This window comes from Nelumbo lutea, chromosome 6 (genome assembly GCF_056320005.1).
Source record: "Nelumbo lutea isolate HS-2025 chromosome 6, American lotus-T2T, whole genome shotgun sequence".
Taxonomy (NCBI): Eukaryota; Viridiplantae; Streptophyta; class Magnoliopsida; order Proteales; family Nelumbonaceae; genus Nelumbo; species Nelumbo lutea.
Genome location: NC_142689.1, coordinates 17,803,551 through 17,824,997, shown reverse-complemented (window position 1 = coordinate 17,824,997; position 21,447 = coordinate 17,803,551). Strand labels below are relative to the sequence as shown.

At 37.9% G+C, this 21,447-nt stretch overlaps 1 pseudogene across 1 annotated transcript in view; it reads right to left on the bottom strand.

Moving 5' to 3' along the window:
- LOC148847664 (arginine--tRNA ligase, cytoplasmic-like) overlaps positions 1-21,120 on the bottom strand; it is a 35,274-nt pseudogene extending 14,154 nt beyond the window's left edge. The window contains exons 1-10 of the transcript XR_016100528.1: positions 20,916-21,120; positions 20,567-20,641; positions 9,679-9,815; positions 9,414-9,489; positions 9,141-9,242; positions 8,829-9,044; positions 6,133-6,213; positions 3,673-3,796; positions 3,446-3,525; positions 1,579-1,756 (exon numbers count right to left, since the gene is read on the bottom strand). The product of XR_016100528.1 is annotated as an arginine--tRNA ligase, cytoplasmic-like (transcript). The remainder of the gene's footprint in view (positions 1-1,578; positions 1,757-3,445; positions 3,526-3,672; positions 3,797-6,132; positions 6,214-8,828; positions 9,045-9,140; positions 9,243-9,413; positions 9,490-9,678; positions 9,816-20,566; positions 20,642-20,915) is intronic.
- Positions 21,121-21,447: the final 327 nt, after the last annotated feature.

The window sequence follows — 21,447 nt, the reverse complement described above, 5'->3', positions numbered from 1 at the left end:
TCCCTTTACTTTCCGTTGGGGAAGGCTGCAGCTCACGCTTCTCTAAGGGTTGTTGTATGTGCTCTCAATCCCAAATCAGTTCATGAATCATGATTTAATAAAATTATTGTCATTCATTAAAAAAACGCAGGCACTATCTATCAAAGGCTGGTGAACAAGATCTCCAAGGAGTAGATCGCCTGAAATATGGAAGATGTAGATGACATGCTGGTGCAGCACCTAGCCGACTTAGAGTAAGTCTTCGGCATCCTTTGTAGGTTAGGCACTAGATGAAGCTTAACCCGACCAAGTGTGCCTTTGGGGTCAGCTTGAGTAAATTCCTAAGTTTCATTTAGTTAGATGGGACTTGGAGTGGACAAAGAAGGATGGTCGGTTGGGAATTAGAAAAAGTGAGAATTTTCAACAGAGCATAACTGGGGAAATGGTTGTTGAGATTTGGGTTGAGAAGGAAGGCTCGTGGAGTGTAATTGCATACAAGTATTGAGTTGCTATGTTTGATTGGGATTCTAAAAAGGTTTCAACACTATCTGGCATCAGTATTTGGAAGGGTATCATGAACTTCCATTGGTTAGTGTCTTTGGATTATGTAGGACCCTTTAGAAAGTAGAGGTTTCAAGATTGCTAGCAGATGTTATTTATGTGAGGACCATGAGGAAGATGTTTTGCACCTTTGTTTTGGGTGCTCACATACTAAATTTATTTGGGGCTTCTTCTTTCAGTTATTCAGGATTAACATGTGGATGTGGACCACTAGCAGTTCAAAACAAATCTTCTCAAGTTCTCATGCTAGCCAATTGTTCAAGGAAGTAAGAAAGCAAAAATTGTATGAAGTTGTATTCCTTTTGCAGTTCTTCAAAGAAGAAAGAAAGCAAAAATTGTGTGAGTTGCATTCCTTTTGCAGTTTGCTGGGAGGCATGGAAGGAAAGAAATAGAAGAATTTTCAAAGGCAAGTCCAAGATCAAAGAAAAACTAAGCACTTTGACCAGGAATCGGCTTTTAGATTGGATTATGATCATTCCTGAATTTTCAGGAGTACAAAAAAGAGGCTTTTGGGGAGGAGTTTTGGTCTTTATTGGAATTGAATGTGGGGGTTTAAACTTGTAATTTGTGCATTTTCTATGTTTCGGTTTTGTTTCTTTTGCTTATCACTCATCACCTGATGTACTTTTTTTTACCTTTTAATGAATTTTGTATTTACAAATAAAAAAAAAAAAGTGTCTTACAATCATTCATGTGGCTTTCAATTGTTACTTAAACATAAAAGTTCCCTGAATGGCACAACATAAGCTTCCCAACTTCAAAATATAGGTTCTTAAGGTTCTACCAAGCAAGAGCTTCAACTTGTAAGAGCTGTCGAGTAGGTCATGAGCAACCTCCTCCCAACCTTTCAGCACCTGAGCTTCTCTACTTTTACCTTTTTTGTCTTTTGTGTGTGCCTGCATATTTGTCTGTAAATGTTATCAACTTCTCACATTATACAACAAGATGTCACCACTCATTACATGAGAGAGAGAAAGAGAATTCACATGGACTTAGAATACGCAAAGAGGTATCTACTTCAATAATCAGAAAACTAACCAAAGTGCTGCTAGATCAGTTGAAGCATAGTTGTATCCACATCGCTCTTCACAACAATAAGAGGTACATTTTTTCCTTCAATGAAGATCACACGGGCACCCTCACTCTCTTCAATCAGCCCTTGCCTACTTAATTCCTCAATAACCCCAGGAATATATGGGTTATAAAAGCTCTCTCCCTGACAATGTAAAAAATAAAGAAATTAACAAAAAGAAAAAGTAAATAACAAGATATTGGGCAAAGCATGCCAGAATGACACTTTCATTCATTTTTAGAAAGGGTATATATAGGGAATTTAAAGGGGAAAAAGGAAAAGAACATAACAAGATATTGGGTAAAGCATGCTCCAAGCAGTACTCATGTTACATTTTTATCACTATACTCATGCTATTTATTGAAAAATAAAACTTTCAAGTCAAGACAAATACTCAAAATATGCAACTATACTAATTCAATAAATGAAATCTTTATTAGACATCAAACATTTCTTTCATAGGACAGTTAGCAAAATTTTCATTAGTTTAACATAAAGGGGAGAAGGGTGAAAAAGGAAAAGAACATAACAAGGTATTAGGTAAAGCATACTCCAAGTAGTACTCATGTTACATTTTTATCACTATACCCATGCTATTTGTTGAAAAATTAAATTTTCAAGTCAAGACAAATGCTCAAAAATCTCCAACTATACGAATTCAATAAACGAAATCTTTATTAGACATTAAGCATTTCTTTCATAGGACAGTTAAGCAAAATTTTCATTAGTTTAACATAAAGAAGGGTTAAGATTCTATCAGTTGTTTTTGAATGGTAACAGCCAAAAAGTATTGAATCAAGATGAAGAAAAATGCAAAAGGAAGACGTATAAGATGAACATACAAATTAAAAAATTTGCAGTTCATCCATCATTTGTACATTTTTTTTGAGAAATGTAACTATCATTCTCAAAAATGTTACAGCTGATCTTGCTAACCCACATGCTACCGCATTTTGATCCCAAGCAATAGCTTGGTGGCCTCCTTTTTATTATTTATAGTGGGGCAATTCAAAACAATAAAAATATGATAAAAAAACATATATACTCCTGTGACGTAACATAAAAAAAAAAAAACAATAAAAGACTAATAGCAATCTAACAATATATATAATTAGAAAAAATATCTTTTTATTAAAGAACATGCACAACATGTGTGTATTTGTAATTTTGTACATGTTTGTGCATGGGTGTGAGAGTAGGCTGATCATATATTAAATAAGTATACTCTAGGGTGTATATAATAGTATAAATATATAAATATATAATATGCATACATATATTCATGCCAAAAATGAATAATGTACACATCTTACAGCTATATATGTTATAGAATGTCAGGGTTCTCAGGTTGGCTTTGGCTAAGGCTTAGGCTACTCGAGCCCAACCCAGTTTTTTTTTTCTTTTCCTTTTGAGAATTGATAAAGTACTAAGATTATATTAATCAAAAAGAGTCCATGCACAACAAAGAATTGCACATTGAGGATTTACAAAAGCACAAAAATTCAAGCCTAACTCATGCCAAAGCTCAAGTTGGGTCAGGTGGGGCTCAAGTAAGGCCTGCTCAAGTAGCAGTCCTAGGTTAAAACCTTAGACTTAAATGAAGGTACCATAGCAAGCCAATAAACCTAATTCTGGGCCATATTGCATCTAAATCACCTTAAGTAACCATCATTTAGATTTTTACTACATTTTCCAAATGTAAGTCACATCTGCAGTATAGAATTCTTGCATTCTCATATAGAAAATGTAGATAGAGCAAATGTACCTAGTCATTAACTGTTTCTTGAGAAATACCCCAAAGCCATTAGGTAAATACAACAATAAGAATATTACCTTTTCCTCCAAATGCACGCCAAGGTGTTGATAAACCTGATCAAATTCCCTGCGGCTTATTTCACAGATCTTTGCCCACGCTCATAAACCATGGGAAAATATGAAGAAATTTTAGACAGAAAGTTTGAAGATATTGCTCCCTTTTGCTGTCAAACATAAAGTTTTAAGTCAGAAAAATGAAAATGAGAGAAAATTTTCCATGATAATCAAAGGAAAGAAAGATCAACCTCAAATAAGTCCTTATCTAACAAAGGGTAAGCTATTCACCTGTAGGCGAACCACTGCTTGTTGTGTTCTCTCCTTAAAGGCAGGATCAGCATCAAATCTCGTTTTGGATGCCTTGCAGAATGCCTAGAATAGACTAGTCAATTAGAATGACAACAACTACCAAGATATGTTTTTAAAGAGAAGACTAATCTTGGTGTCTTATAGAATATTCAGAAAAATATTCCATCAAATTAGAATGAAATAATCACAAACAGGGAAAGAATGATTCTTGTGCATAAAGACCAAATCTCATTCCCAATCCCAACATTAACAAGTTGGCAAAAATTCTGAGAAGCACCTATCAAATTAGAATGAAATAACTACCAACAGCGAATGAATGACTCTTATGGAGAAAGACCCAATTTCATTCCCAGCATTAACAAGTTGAAAGAAGTTGTTTGAAAAGCAAAAATAACATAGGATACCATGCTATAACTTTTAGAAGTATAACAAAACTTCTAGTGTTTGTCCTGTTCAAAACACTTTGGAAGTATAACCGCATTTTAAGTGAACATTAGTGGAAGGCCAGTATCAAGGCCAATCCCAGCCACTCTACCACAAAGTACATATACAACTTGATAGCAGGAAAGGGATAGAAAGAATAAAACAAGTACAAAGTCACCATATGAAGCTCAAGTTTGAATTGGGGGTTCTGTTACTTGTAATTTGAAATAATAGTTTTTACATCCTTTTTTATTGAAGAGTTAAAGAGTAAGTATTTTTTTATAAGTAATGAAAAATTATTACTTATCAAAAAAAAGTAAAGAGAAATTTATTAAGAAAAAGGAACAGAAAATTACAAAGGGGAGGTGCAACGTTTAAACTTATAACTGTTAATCAGCATCTCAACAATTAACCTTATAATTCTTGGGGCTGGAACTTTGTGATTTCTCCCATGTTAGTAGGACTAGGATTTCTGATCTCTTCTTTATGTTTTCAGTTTTTGTCCTCAGTATAGCTAATTTAGGTGTTATTTGGTTCATGGTTCAAAAAAAAGGTGGTTGTGCTGCACAACCAAACCACCTCTTTTTGAAAACGAAAATATTGATTTTGAACCATCATAGGCATTCTGCCATGTATAGTTGTGGTTTGGTTCTGAATCACACAGAACCACAACCACCATTCTTTTTGTGGTTCATTTTTTGGACTCAACACATTGTCGCTTTTCTGTGTAGCTCGCATGTACAGAAGCAATTCATCTCTCACCATTTATCGCATCTCGCATGGCCATTTATTTATTTTATGCTAACAATAATATATAATAAATTACAATGTATATAATATAATAATATATAATATGTGAAAATACATAATAATATGTTAAAATTGTATATATAGTTATATAGTTTGTCACATGTATAAAATATATATTGCATTTTATACAATATAGAAATATGGCCCATTATACACAGAACCATTGGCCACATCAGCCTGAACCATGTGGTTGCATTCAAAAAGATCTTCCATGGTGTTCAGAAAATGGGGATTTTGCTGGTTCTTTTACGATGGTTTGCTGATTCTAAAACCAGCAACAAAACGAAAATGTCCTTCAGAACGCTGGTTGTGTTTGTGAACCAGATGAAACATGAACAAAGCCACATAAAGAACATCCCTTAAATTTCTCCTTCCCCCTATTTCTTCTCTCAATAAAGCAATAATATCTATCAGGTTACAAAACGAAAATGTCCTTCAGAACGCTGGTTGTGTTTGTGAACCAGATGAAACATGAACAAAGCCACATAAAGAACATCCCTTAAATTTCTCCTTCCCCCTATTTCTTCTCTCAATAAAGCAATAATATCTATCAGGTTAGAAAAAATTTGTCACCATTTTGGGAACAATCATAGCTGTCAAGGCAATGCCTAAGTGGGAGTCTAGGTTGACAAGGCACTCATGGAGCACCACCTTGCTAAATTGCTGAGCTATTTTGTTCTAATATGAACTTATGAAGTTTATACTTTTTTATGAAGGCTATAGATAATTAATTACTAGTGAAAGATGGTTGCTGGTTTCTATGGAACCTAGGGATTACCTTAGGATTACTCAGTTTTATTTAAAAAAAAAAAAAAACAAAAAAAGTCCATTGCCCAGGCATGCCTAAGCCCCCACCTAGGCGACTAGGCAACAAGGAGACCCCCTGTCACCTGGCCTCACATCGGCACCTTGAAATCTATGGGTAACACTAAGCTATCTCATTCAGCAAGAAGCTGACTTCTTTATTGATTTACAATAATAGATAAAGGAAAAAAATTCTGGACATTTTACACAATAGAAAAAATGCAGAGTGGGTTAACAATTAGAGATTAATTCAAGACCAGTTTTTTTCAGGCAATTGGTACGTTTTATTATTAATAACAATAATCATCAAGCAGCAGTGTATCAAAACGATACAATTAACTTGAAAGCTTTATTTCACTCACCTGTAGATCTCCAATAGCTTGCTCCCCTATATCCTCCCAGTTTGGGAATTCCTCGAAAAGGAATTCAATCAACATACCAAACTGCACAAAACATGTAAAATGTTAAATGTAGAAATACAAATGAGAAAAGAGGAACAAAAACACTGCAACAAAATATTTATCCAGCACAGATAAAACAAGTGCTAGAATGGAATAGCCAATTCTATCATAAAGGCAATGAACAGATATTTAGCAATTGGTTAGCACTTAGCAGTTAGCATTTAAATCTTTGTTTGCTACAGAAGTTCCTGTCTGTTTGAGAAATGTTATGGTTCTTTTTCAGAAAGCATTTCTTATGCAGGACTTAATATGACGAATCTAGGATTTTCTAACTTTTTATGTGTTTATTGGTAGCAGGGGTATTATTGTAGTTTTTGGTAACTTTTTCTGAATATTTAAGCCATTACTAATTGCCCTAGTTGTATTAGGAGTTTCCTAATTATATTAGGATTTGGCATGCATAAATGGATTAGGAGTTAAGTTCGCAGGTCAGAATTATATAATGATGTAGGACCAGCTCAGTTCTAGTCCTTAGAGAATGTTGAATGGTCTTCTTGATCAGATTCTTTTTTTTATTATCAATAACAGAGATTTCATTAATTGATTGAGGAATGAAAATACATAGAAAGGGAGCTAAAATATCTTAACTCCCCACTACTGCCACTAAACACCCAAAATACAAAAACAATTACAACTGAGCCCAAAAAACAGAACTACTATTCACCCCAAAAAACTTCCATGTCTTTGGTCAATCATTTGTATTTCCTCTTTTCATTGCTGTAGCTCCATAATCTTGAGTTGTCTTCTTTTAACCAGTTTACTAGTCTCAGAGTCTCCTTCTATGATCAGCTTGTTTATGTGCAAATCCTTAGCCCTTTGAATCCCTTCCAAAGCTGCTAGAATCTCAGCCCTCAATGAGTTTCCTATTCCAATTGGCCCAGAAAACATGGCTAACACATACCCTTTTTCATCCCTCATGGCTCCCCCAATTCCAGAAGGCCCTGGATTGCCCATGCTCCTGCCATCAAAATTCAGTTTGGTAGAACCAAGATGTGGAGGGAGGGGGGTCCAGTAAGAGTTTGAAACCTTCCTCGCTGAAACCGAATCTGCAATTTCCTTCCAGTTCCTAAGCAGGTCATCTACTGAAATTTCTGCAAATAGGTCCAAAGTTTTCAGCCAACGAGTTACCCTTACATGAATCACTTCCATCACTGCTTCCACAGTTCTCTTCTTGATCATAATTTTATGGCTGTAATGGCTTCTTGAAGGAATAAGAGAGAAAATAGGGAGAGAAAAGAAGAGAGAAAATACCTGGAATCACTCACAAGGTGCCTAGAATCACTCTAGGGCATGGGAATCACTCACCATAGCTAGCATGAGCTGAAGAAAACTCAATAAACTTCATTGCCTTTCTGTAAAACGCCAATACATATTTATAGACTCTAAACTCATAATAATCCTAGGAGTCAAACTGTTAGACTCATAATAGTCTTAGGAGTCAAACTGTTAGACTCAATAATCCTAGTAGGACTCAAACTAAGTCGTCATTTCCTATTTCAATTCAAAAAAGTCTCAATAACTCTAAACCTACTTATGCAATGACTCTGAAATTTATTGGACCCTACAGAAAGATTGTAAAATGACAAAAATACCCCTACTGTCCAAAAATATAAAAATACATAAAATTTCATAAAATTCCAATATTGACTCTTCAGCTCCGGCATCATATTAGTAAGTTGAACTCATTGTCAATAACTCATAAAACAAGTAGGGTTTATCTTATTTCTAGTCCCAATTCAACAAGGAATCGTCTTATAGGTCAAAGTCCTGATAGTTAACAAACTATTATGTCCTATTCCTATTTAATTTTTTTAGTGCTGCTTCTTAGTTTTTTTGAAGTAGGAAAACAAGGGAAAGGGGCTGATCTACCCTCCCTTATTTGCCCATAAATAAAATACGGCCCCCTTTCTGACATCAGATAATAAAGTGTGAGTTTCCTACTTTTAATGGTGAAATAATTTTAACTTTTCTTGATAGCACTGATTCCTTCAAAAAGTTATTAGGCCCTCAACTCAAACTCTAAAAAGGTTTTTGGAAATTAAATTCAGGCCCTCAACTCAAACTCTAAACCAAATCATGCTCGAGCAGCCAAATTAAGTTCTAGCTCATACAGAATATCATATCAAATGAATTCCAAGCTCAACCTAACATTGGTCACATCATCCTATGTGCGGCTCAATGAAGGAAAACAGTTTATATATAAAATATATTAGAACAAATATACATCAATCCATTATATCAGTTCAGTTGATTTGAGGCAACGAGTAGAAATATATAAGAATGCAAAAAACCACAAACTTGGAGGAATCAGATGGAATCAGATTCAGAAATTTATTTATTTTATTACATGATGTTCCATGTAAGATGTATATTTCACTGATTTTTGTGATTATATGAATGTTTTAATGATAATTTGTATAAAGAAATTTTTCAATGCAAAGACAGAAAATGATCTGTTACAAGGTCATGCGGTAAACAAAACATAGACTGAGCATGAAATAGTATAGATAGGATAGGATTAACACATTAACTAAATCATTAATAATCATAAAATTGATTTCTGCATGTGAAATACAACATGTTCAAAGCATATTTACCTGTGTACCCCAATCACCAACATGATTCCGCCGCAGAACTTCAACATTTGAATATTCCAGCATGCGAGCTAGAGTATTTCCAATGATGGTTGATCTCAAGTGGCCGACATGCATTTCTTTTGCAATATTGGGTGAAGAGAAGTCAACCACAGCCCTTTTGACCCGAAGCCTTGGTGCCCATGTTTCAATACCCTCTATAAGCATCTTTTGTATACTCTGAAAGAATAATATCAAAATATTAGGACAACAAGTAATACAAGGTCAAATAACACAAATGAATTCCTGGCATGAAAAGTTAACAATGTGTCAAACCTTAGATATCCATTTGGTTGACAAAACAATATTGACAAATCCAGGTCCTGCAACAGAACAAGACTCTATCATTTCAGATGGAGGAAGGTTCTTCATAATGGCCTGCAAATGGAAGAAAGCATCCTTAGTCATCTGATGTTACCAAATTATTTTATTGATTTATGAATGTAATCAAATGAAGTTCTATCAATAAAACGTTGTTCCCAAAATCAAGTTATTTTCTTCTTACAAATGAGCAAAATATAAAGCATTAAGAGATATCTATCTCAATACCTGTCCAATGGCAGGAGGACCCCTGAATTGAGTTGTTTTTCCTTTAATCCTTGAATATAAGCTCATAGCATTATTACTACATTAAAAAGAGAAAAGGGAAATATTTTTCCAACTTAGCACTCAGAAAAACAGAAAAATACATTAGAAACCAACAGAAAAGTATCTGAAGAAAAAAATGATGAAACTGAAATTGCAGAACCATTTAAACAAACCAAGAATGGGGTCCAAATCAATTTTGCATATCTTTCTCTAGGTGAACCCATACCATTGATAATCACCAAACTTTCCAGTGCAAGGAACAACCAAAGGTTCTACATCCGACTCATCAGGGACTGTTGTTCTAAGCGATGTTTCAAATAGCTTCGATAGCTGTTGCTTGACATTACCCACAATTTCTCGGTCCTGTTCCACAATGCGAAGCAACAAGGTTGTAATCAACATGCTTTACACATAAAAGAAGCATGAATCAATGTGGAATAGAAGATTCATGCAAATGGTTTTTTCCTTTTTTTTTTTTTTGATAGGAAATAGTAACTTTCACTAAACTTAAAAGGAAAAGCATTACAGCTGTCACCTTCAAAAACATAAGGTGACCCCTCGTGACATAATCAACTTACAAAATGCCCAAAATAAAGTCTCCCTATTAACCCCTTGCCTTGATAAAGCGTCAACTAAACCATTTGCTGACTTCCTAGTCCATTTAAACCATACTCTAAGATCCCTTGTTAGGTTCATTATTTCCCTTACATGTTGTCTAAGGAACCAAGTACCCAAGCTATTTGAAAACCTAATTGTTTAACCAATCCGAACCCTTAAGGAGCACCATTACTTCTGCTCTAAGTGAGTCACCCAACCCTATTGGGCCAGAGAAAATTCACATCTCTAAAAACACCCCCAACTCCAGAGGGACTAGGATTATCTACAGAGCTGCCATCAAAATTCAGTTTCACACCATGCTGTAAAGGAGGGGACTAATCCTCTTAAATGGTAGGAGATGAATAGGAAGAACCCACTACTATGCTCTGTCCTCTAAGCAATTCATCTACAGAAAAGTCCTTGAAGAGATCCAAGGTTTTCAACCAATGTCTGGCATGGCCCTGATGGTGATCCCTTCTATAAGTTTAAGTAATGTTTTTTCTTGCCCTTGGAAAATCCTATTATTTCTCTCTTTCCAAACTGTCCAAATAATAGCTACTCTCATTGTTCTCCACATCACCCTTCCCCTCTTCTTTGGTTGTCAAAAAAACCTAGAGTCAAAAAGGTCTACCACACTTGAGGGAGGATTCCACTTGCAATTCAAGAGATAGGAGAACCAAATCTAAATATGAGTAACAAAAGGACAGGAGATTAATAGATGATTCACCGTCTCACCACAATTTTTATTTTTTTGATTAATAATATCACATTTCACCATACCACTATTCAAGCAAAAGCTACAGACATGCGGAGATAAACACCAGTTTGGTCTCTTTCTTTTTGGAGAACCACTTCCCAACAAAAAGCCCTCACCTTTGGAGGTACAGGAGCACACCACACTTCTTTAATAGGAAAAGAGGTAACCAAGTTAGTAGATTGCAACAAAGCACTGAAAAACAAAGAACAAGAGAAACAGCCTGAGGATGACTCTAACCAAATTTTACTATCAAGACAAGATTGATCTAGAAACATTGAGTTTAGAAGAGAAAAGTTCATCTTCCAAGCCCACTTCTAAGTCCCTTAATCCTTTCTTTAAATCTCAGATCCCAAGAATCTCCATAAACACAAAAAGAAAAAATGACTTTAAATTTGTTCAAAGAGAGGGAATAGATGATCAAGAACCTATCCTTAAGAGAAGAGTCCCTAATCCAAGTGTCCTCCCAAAAAAGAACTTTATTACCCAAGCATGCATCATACCTAATGAAAGGAAAAAAAAAAAAAGCAGGCAGCACACCAACAATGCCTTTCCACGGGAGGAAAGAGAAGTCCTAGGGTTGAGACCAGCATCCTATCCATTAACTGCCATTCCATGGATACTTCCTACTACTCTATGCCATAAGATTTCCTGCTCCTTAGGAAATCTCCGCAACCATTTTCCTAGCAATGCCATGTTTCTTAACCTAACATTTCCAATCCCTAAACCCCCTTTATCTTTTCTTCTAGAATCCACTTCCCACTTTACCAGATGATCCTTTTTTGAATCCCCTAATTCCCAAAGAAAACTTGTCATTATCTTTTCAATTCAATTCGCAACCTTAACAAGCAATTTGAAGGTATACAAGAAGTAGAACGGCAGATTTGCTAGTGTAAACTTGATTAGAGCGATACTACCCCCTAGTGAGATGTAGTCCCTCTTCCACTATGCTACTCTCTTTGTGAATCTTTCCAACACTAAGTACCAAAAACTTTCTGACCTTGGATTTCCCCCCAAAGGTAAGCCTAAGTACTTTAAAGGTCACACTCTTTGCCTATTTACCCCTGCTACGCAATTTTTATTCCAATTTATTCTCAAGTTGGAGACCCTTTCAAAACGCTCCACCAACAATTTCAAATTATCCATCTTCTATGGTTCTCCCTCACAAAAGAGAATTAAACCATCTGCAAATTGCAAGTGGGTGACAACTACTTCTTGCCTCCCCACTCTCCACCCTTTAATTAGATTCCTAAAGTCAGCTCTAGAGATCAGGACACTTAGGACATCCACTATTAATGTGAGAGGAAGGGGGGAGAAAGGATCCCCTTGCCTTAGTCCTCTCTTTGCAAGGAAAAAATCCCTAGTTATTCCATTTACCAGAATGGAGTAATGGCAAGTAGACGCACAACCCTTGATCCATCTACACCATCTATTTTCAAATTCTTCGTTTTTCAAAACTTCAAGCAAAAAGCCCCAATCCACCAAATCGTAAGCCTTTTACAGGTCAAATTTGCAAATCAGCACCTTCTCTCCTTGTCTTTTCTTATAACCCACACCAAGGTTCAAAATATCAATACAGCCCAATACACCAATATGGGCGTATGGGTCTGTATCTTAGCTCGCTCTACTTTTTTTTCAGTTTTTTTCTTCAAAACTTGTTCAGGGGAGTTGGTTTAAGGCTCGTCTACCCCCTAAAATAGGTGGAAGTGTGGAACCCCAAAACACCTTGTGTAGGGGTGTATCGGAGGGGCCTCAATACGATACATATCGGCCAATACATGACGAAATTTTGAACCTTGATCCACACACTCATTGGCAATAAGGCCCGATCAATAATTTGTCTCCCAAACACAAAAGCTCCTTTGTTCGAATAAATTAGGGAAGGAAGTACCTTTTTTATTATCATGGCTAAAACCTTAGAGATGACCTTATACATACTACTGATTAGGCTTATGAGCCTAAAATCCTTAGGGTGATTTACATCCACCTTTTTGAGGATCAAAGCTATAAAAGTAGCATTAACACCTGAATTGATTTTGCCTCTCCCAAAGAATTCTGAGAACACCTCCATCGAGTCACCACCTATGATATCCCAACAATCTTGGTAAAAGGCCCCCGTAAAGCCATTTGGACCCAAGGCTTTAAATCTTTCCATTGAGAACATAGCATCTTTTATTTATTGGACCTCAATTTCTTTCTAACTTATCCATCAAGTCTCTACTCCCTACTTGCCAGTCAAAATCAAGAATATCCTTACTCTACTTGGATTGTCATAAATGGTTTTAAAATGTTCCACAAAAGCTCTTGCTAGCTCTTCCTCCCCTGTAAGCACTTCTCCATTCCATTCTAGCCTCTCCATAGTATCATTCATCTTTCTACCATTTGCCATGATATGAAATGATTTAGTATTCCATCTCCCTCTTTCATTCATTTACATCTAGAGTTTTTTTGCCTCCAACTCACTTCCTCTCTTCTAATGATTGCCTCCAATTCCTTTTTTTTTAGAAAAGTTAATTGTTATATTCAAAAGGGGCAAAAAAGGGGGGGGATGTACATGAGAAGATGTACAAACAATCATCAGGATCTCACAACTATAAAATCTTCCCACTTAAGGGGGCAAACTATTAGCACTATACAAGCAATTCCTATCCACCCCAGATTTAGCTAAAAGATCTGCAAATTGAGTTCAGCTCCCTTGGAATCCATCTAAAGCCACAATGCAGAGAAGAGGTTATTTCTGAGATCTCATTGAGGAAATGACCCAACCTCCAAGGACCCTTTTCTGGGTGGGAGGCCCAATTAATAACATTTCTAGAATCCCCCTCAATGATAACAGAATTCAATCACAGAGATCTAACAGTTCTCAGACCCATCACCAAAGCTCTGATTTCAGCTTTGGAAGCATCTACAGCACCAACTGGGCCACTATAAGCCAAATCACAGAACCCTCTCTGTTTAAAATAACTCCCCCGATGCCAGCCACCAGTGGTTGATTGGGAGATGATCTACAGCCGCCATCAAACCTCAGTAAGAAATCTAGATCTGGTCTTGGAGTGCTGGAGTGTCCGGGTTGATTGTCAAAGTGGGAGGAATGTGCAATCTCTAATAAATTTCTTTCAAGATCAGAATAGTTGAAACCTTTGAACTGATCAGAAGAGAGAAGCCAGGAGAAAATGGAATAAAAGAATCTTTCTCTAATGGCCTCCATCCTTGCAAACTTGTTGTCAAAAATTCTCTTGTTATGTTCACCGCAAATACACCACATAACACAGCATGAGTTAAGGCTCTCCAAAAGGTTTTACCTCTTGAACCCATATTGCAAGAAGGCCATTCATTAAAGAAGCTCGCCACACTATTGGGAGGAGCCCATATAAAAACTAGCACCAAACATCATATCAAGGAAGTATTGCCAAAGAGAATGAGCCACCTCACAATTAATTGGTAAGTGACTAGTCGACTCACCATCCTTCATGCATATGACACAAATGTGTGGAGAGAGGTATTGAGATCCTAATCTTCTTCTTTATAAATTGTATCATGTCACAAGTGTTGATACGCTCCCAGGCCGCCTCCCAAATAAAATAAGAGAGAGAGAGAGAGAGAGAGAGAGAGACTTTGAGAGGTACCACACAAGGCCAAATTCTGTTGACCAAGAAGGCAAGAGGGGTTCCAGAAGTAAGGTGGGTGAAAAAGGATTTAGTGGAGAAAATGTCGTTGGAAGATAAAGACCATATACATTTATCAGGGAGGTGAAAAGAGAAAAATACTCCATTTGATGAGAGGAGAAGGAAGACTTCTTGGGCTTCAATATCCGTTAGGGCTTTACGGAAGTTGAAATTAAGGGACAAACCTTGGTTATATCTAACTGTGACATCAGAAGCTAGAATGTCTTTATCCAAAGTTAGGCTAAAAAGATTAGGATAGGTTACAGACAGAGATTGAGGACCCCAACAAGTATCAGTCCATAATCTGATACAATTGCCAGTTCCAATCCTAAGTCTTACAAAGGGGGAAAAAAGAGGAAAAACTTGCATAATACCTTTCCAAGGATTGGCTAGAGAATATCTGTTTGTCACATTGTTGTTGTCCCACCTGTTATTGTTCCTTTCTATTTACTTCTTATTACTGAAGCCCAGAGACTATCTTGCTCCAAGGGGAATCACAATAGCCATTTCCCTAGAAGGGCAACATTCCTTTCTACCAAATGACCAAGACTCAAACCTTCATCCCTCTTTGGTTTGCATACAAGCTCCCAATTAATTAAGTGTTTCTTCTCTTCTCCCCCTCCCTTCCAAAGGAAATCACGTTGTAACTTTTCAACATGAGATCTCACTTTAGCTAGCATCTCAAAAACAGAAAGAAAATAAATTGGCAAGCTGGAGAGAGAGTGTAGAGAACATTGATGTGGACCCCACGGCTGTGGTCCCAACTGTGTTCGTATGGCAGCACAGCATGTATTCTTTGTTAGTTATGTCAGTGTTAGTTGGTAGTTATTTCAGTTTTTGTTGTTACAGCTTGTTATTTCAGCTTTATTATTAGTTTATTTGCCATGTAAGCAATAAGGGCTATTCAGCCTTTTTACAATTAGTAAACATATAAATATTAAGAGTGGGTCGGCAGATCAGAAAATTCGACCCTCTCTCTCCTTTTTCTAAAACCCTTCGTGTGCTTCTGCTTTTCTCCCTCTTTTCTTCTTCTTTTCTCCTTCTGAAATCTTTTCTTTTACTTTCGGATTCAAGACTGATTGTAGTCTTGATCGGCATAGAGATCGGCCAGCTAGTTAGAAGGCTAATCCCTTAATTAGGGGCTATCTTATTGGTAGGCAATTAAGAATTTATTGTATTTAAACACCACCCAACCAGCTTGGATGGGCAGTGGAAGTCAAATAAAATTATGTGGTTCGTTCTCACCCTAAGAAGAGCATTATACACGTAGCTGCTGACTGGGACCTATCATTAGTATCAGAGCTACTGGTTTTCATGGCAACTAACAAGGAGAGGATCGAGAATTTGGAAGCGGGTCTTGGGGGGCTCCAAAATAGCTTCAGTCGAATGGAGGAAAGTATGGCAAACAGATTTCACCGATTGGAGGATACCATCAATAAGTTATCGGAAGTTATACTTTCTAGTAAAGGGACGGGAGTTAGCAACAATCCTGAGATATCGTCTTCAAAGGTTCGTAGCCGCATCATTGGAGAGGAGGTTCACGATAATTCAGATGAAGGTCGGCCTCTATTTGCAGCGAAACCAGTCAAAGTAGAATTTCCTCGATTTTCAGGTGAGGATCCAACGGTTTGGAGTACAAGAGCCGAACAATATTTCGATTTTCAGAGCACACCGGATTCGCAAAAGGTTCCCTTAGCCTCTTTTCATTTGGAAGGCGAGGCTAATGAATGGTGGCAATGGCTGAAATGGGTCTACAGGGAAGAGGGAAAAGTGGTGACGTGGGATAAATTTATAAAGGAATTATGGGCTCGATTTGGTCCTATTGACTCTGAGGACTTTGACGAAGCATTGTCGAAGATCAAGCAAAGGGGATCCTTACATGATTACCAGAAAAAATTTGAAAGGTTGGGCAACCGTGTTCAAGGTTGGACTCAGAAAGCTTTAGTGGGAACATTCATGGGAGGACTAAGGGCTGACATAGCAGATGGTATTCATATGTTTAAACCTCGCTACTTGAAGGACGCTATTAGCCTAGCACGAATGAGGGACGAGCAGCTAGCTCGATATCGGAAGCTTCCCAAGCCAATCAATCAGCCCTAGAACCTTGAGGACAAGGTTCCACTTAATGGGGGGGGGGGGGGGCAATGATAAGATAAGAAGGTCTGCGAGGGTGCCCAGGAAGAATCCGAGGTACATGGAGTGATGCTGGACATGTAGACGTGCTCTTGTTTCTGTTTTTTTTTTTTTTTGCTTTCGAATGGGTCAATAAATGGTTGGAGAATATCTCGGCCAAATAGTTTGTTATTTAGTTATTGTTGTTAGTTTGTTATTTTGCTATGGCATAGGGATCGGCCAGCTGGTTAGAAGGCTAATCCCTTAATTTAGGGGCTATTTTATTGGTAGGCAGTTAAGAATTTCTTGTATTTAAACACCACCCAACCAGCTTGGATGGGCAGTGGAAGTCAAATAAAATTCGGTAGGTCCCAGTCAGCAGCTAAGTGTATAATGCTCTTCTTAGGGTGAGAACGAACCACAGAATTTTATTTGACTTCCACTGCCCATCCAAGCTGGTTGGGTGGTGTTTAAATACAAGAAATTCTTAACTGCCTACCAATAAGATAGCCCCTAATTAAGGGATTAGCGTTCTAACCAACTGGCTGATCCCTATGCCATAGCAAAATAACAAACTAACAACAATAACTAAATAACAAACTATTTGGCCGAGATATTCTCCAACCAATTATTGACCCATTCGAAAGCAAAAAAAAAACAGAAACAGGAGCACGTCTGCACGTCCAGCATCACTCCATGTACCTCAGATTCTTCCTGGGTACCCTCACAGACCTTCTTAACTTATCATTAAGAATTTCTTGTATTTAAGCACCACCCAACCAGCTTGGATGGGCAGTGAAAGTCAAATAAAATTTTGTGGTTCGTTCTCACCCTAAGAAGAGCATTATACACGTAGCTACTAACGGGGACCTATCATCCCATGTAATTGGTGGTAATTTCCCTTCCATTGAAACTCCATGGACATCTTTCTCCAGTCGCAGACCACCATGCCCAAGAGCTCCAACCATTGGACTCCTAGAACCACGTCCAAACCCATTAGTGGCAATGCATAAAGAGTCAAGGTGAAGGGTATACCTTGTAGGAGAATTTTCACATTCTCGAATCTGCCCTGACATGTTAAAATCTTCCCATTAGCTACCTTCACCGAAAACGGCTTAGTGGGAACCACTGGCAACTATAAAAGCCCCGCCACCTTATCATTGATAAAATTATGAGTGGATCCACTATCTATGACAACTATCAACTCTTGCGACCCAATCTTGGCTTTAACCCTCATGGTCCGATTTGCGGCCCATCTAGTGAGAGCATGGAGGGAAATTTCGGGTGCATCATCTTCTTGGAAGTTAAAGTCGTCCTTCTTGTCCTCCTTCATATCACTCGAACCTGCTTCAAGTAACAACAATTTTGGCCCCTTGCATTTATGCCCCGGTGTAAACCTTTCATCACAATTAAAACACAAGCCACAAACTCGTCGTTTTTGCATTTCTTCCCAAGAAAGCCTCTTAGTAGGTGGAGGTTGTTTGGTTTTCACAGATGATGATACCTCAGTGACGGGCTGATTGATTGGCTTGGGAAGAGCAAGGTTTAAACATACGAATACCATCTGCTATGTCGGCCCTTAGTCCTCCCATGAATGTTCCCACTAAAGCTTTCTGAGTCCAACCTTGAACACGGTTGCCCAACCTTTCAAATTCTTTCTGGTAATCACGTAAGGATCCCATTTGCTTGATCTTCAACAATGCTTCGTTGAAATCCTTAGAGTCAATAGGACCAAATCAAGCCCATAATTCCTCTATAAATTTCTCCCACGTCACCACTTTGCCATCTTCCCTGTAGACCCGTCTCAGCCATTGCCACCATTCATTAGCCTCGCCTTCCAAATGAAAAGAGGCTAAGGGAACCTTTTGCGAATCCGGTGTGCCCTGAAAATCGAAATATTGTTCGGCTCTTGTACTCCAAACCGTTGGATCCTCACCTGAAAATCGAGGAAATTCTACTTTGACTGGTTTCGCTGCAAACAGAGGCCGACCTTCATCTGAATTATCGTGAACCTCCTCTCCAACGATGCGGCTACAAACCTTTGAAGACGATATCCCAGGATTGTTGCTAACTCCCATCCCTTTACTAGAAAGTATAACTTCCGATAACTTATTGATGGTATCCTCCAATCGGTGAAAACTGTCTGCCATACTTTCCTCCATTCGACTGAAGCTATTTTGGAGACCCCCAAGACTCGCTTCCAAATTCTCGATCCTCTCCTTGTTAGTTGCCATGAAAACCAGTAGCTCTGATACCAAGGATAGGTCCTAGTCAGCAGCTACGTGTACAATGCTCTTCTTAGAGTGAGAACAAACCACAGAATTTTATTTGACTTCCACTGCCCATCCAAGCTAGTTGAATGGTGTTTAAATACAATAAATTCTTAACTGCCTACCAATAAGATAGCCCAAAAAAAAACAGAAACAGAAGCACGTCTACACGTCCAACATCACTCCATGTACCTCGGATTCTTCCTGGACACCCTCGCAGACCTTCTTAACTTATCATGATCGACTACTGAGAGGATTTGATGAGAATGAGTCTAGCCCCTTTTGAGAGGTAGTTCCTTTTCCAAGAATCCAATCGTTTTTTGCATTTCTCAATTACAAGATCCCAAAAAGCAAGCAAAGAGGGGTTTCCTCACAAAGGCAGGCCAAGATAGTATAAAGGCCACTTCTCAATCTTGCACCCAGAATTTCTTTAAAAGTATTCATCTTTCCTTGGGTAACACGAATGCCTACAATGCTCCTCTTGGCTAAGTTGGCTCTTAAGCCCGTAACAGCCCCAAAACAATTGAGAATTTTCTTCAAATTTCTGAAATACACTACCTCACCTTCTAGAAAAAGAATTATGTCATCGACATGAATGCCTACAATGCTCTCTCTATCTACTGTGAAACCCTTTATTAAATTGCTATTTGTGGCGGACTTAAGTAGAAAGTCTAGTAAATCTGCCAACCAAAGTAAACAAAAGTGGGGATAGAGGGCAACCTTGTCTCAGCCCTCTAGAAGTCTTAAAGAAGCCTTGGGGGCTCCATTGATGAGGATTGAGAGCCAGGTAGACTGAACATGGCCTTTCATCCATCTAATCCATTTATCCCCAAATCCTTTAAGTCTTAAGATAATCCAAAGGCATTGCCAGTTCTAATCCATTTATCCCCGAACACAGCCTCCGATTCCTATTTCAATTTCCATCTTTCTTTCCTCTCTCACACCCTCAACCTTCTCTCTGCTTCACCTATATCAATTTCTTGAATCCTTTTACCAATCCACTCCTTTCTTTTTTCCCACTCTTCCAAACTCCTCTTTATTTCAAGCTTTATTCCTGGCTTTCGAAGCTTGGAATTTTTTATAGAACCTATACATTTTCCACTTGAAAGCCACCTGGTCTTCTTCCCACCATTGTTGTACTTTCTTTATAAAATCAGGATGAAGCAACCACATTTTCTCAAACCAAAATGGCCAAGGTTCCCCTCCTATGTTTTTTCTTGGAAAAGCCTAATTGGATAATGGTCTAAAATAGGTCTAGGAAGAGCCCTTACCACCAATCCCCTCCATGCAATCTCCCAATTTGAAGAGAATAAAAATCTATCTAGGTTACAACACGGGTTATTCTTAAAAATTGGACCAAGTGAAATTTGCTTGCAACATGGGCAGCTCTCTCAACTCACTGGAATCCACAAAATGCTCTTTCTCATGCTAGAAGTAAACCTATGGTTGGGGTTAATTGTTTCATTTACGAATCTGATGACACTAAAATCACCCTCCAAACACCAAGGACCACTCCATAGACCCCTTATAGCTGCCAGCTCCTCTCATAGTTCTTCCCTTTCCCTATACGTTAGTTAACGCCCATTCCAATCCATCCAACCAGCTGATATGTTAATATGTTTGTGGATTTTAATAGGTCCGTCAAGTTATAAGTTTTATGAAATAAGTTCCTGTTGATATGTTCATTCAACCAGCTGGAAGTGGAAATGTACTTACCATGGTTGACACTGACACTGGTGCCGTATTTGTTGTGGAAACAATCCTTCTGGAACTTACTCTCGAAAAATCTGCCTAATCCCACAATACCCACATCAAATTACGTTAAATAGAACTCAAATTCGCATAAAAATTATATATTTTTAGCATAAAATAAAAAACACGGATATCAATAACGCAGGTCAGCGAATAGAAAACAAATTTTGCCTCTTTAACTAAAAACGTTACAAACCAAAATCAAGATGAGCTGCAAGCAGAGAGACACGTAATCACAAGTCAAGATGCAAATAAAAGCAAGGCAGAATCGAGCTCATCTGCAAACAACAAAGCGACTAGAGAGAGAGACTACAGGTTTTAAGAAGAAACGAGTGTAAATGCAAGTGAGAGAGAGGCGATTGAAGGAGAAGAACGGAGGAGACGAAGTCACAGGCACTACTACCCTCGCCATGTCTTTGTTTATTCGAGCCCCTCCCTACTCCCACGGGCCACAGACCAGAGTCCCACTTTCTACGAAGAAATCGTTTCCCTCCCTTCTCTCTCTCTCTCTCTCTCTGCTACAGTGCTACTCTCGCGGCCTAGCTTGGGGCTACAGTCAAGTTCGCTTGTATCGGATCGGATGTGCTTAAACCCGAGTCAGACCCGAAATTTGATCAGCATATTCGAAGTTTAATCTGATCGAGATTTTCGGATCTGGGTTTTATCCGATCCCATGCTTTTTTTAGAAGGCTTTTCTGATAAGCACTTCTTAACAATGCACATGAAAACTGCTCGGTAAGGTGTTTTTTTTATGCTTTTTTTTTATAATGAAAAAAACACTTATTTCACAACATTGCTAGTGTAAGCTAGCAGGAATAAGGATATCAAGGAATCATCGCAATTTT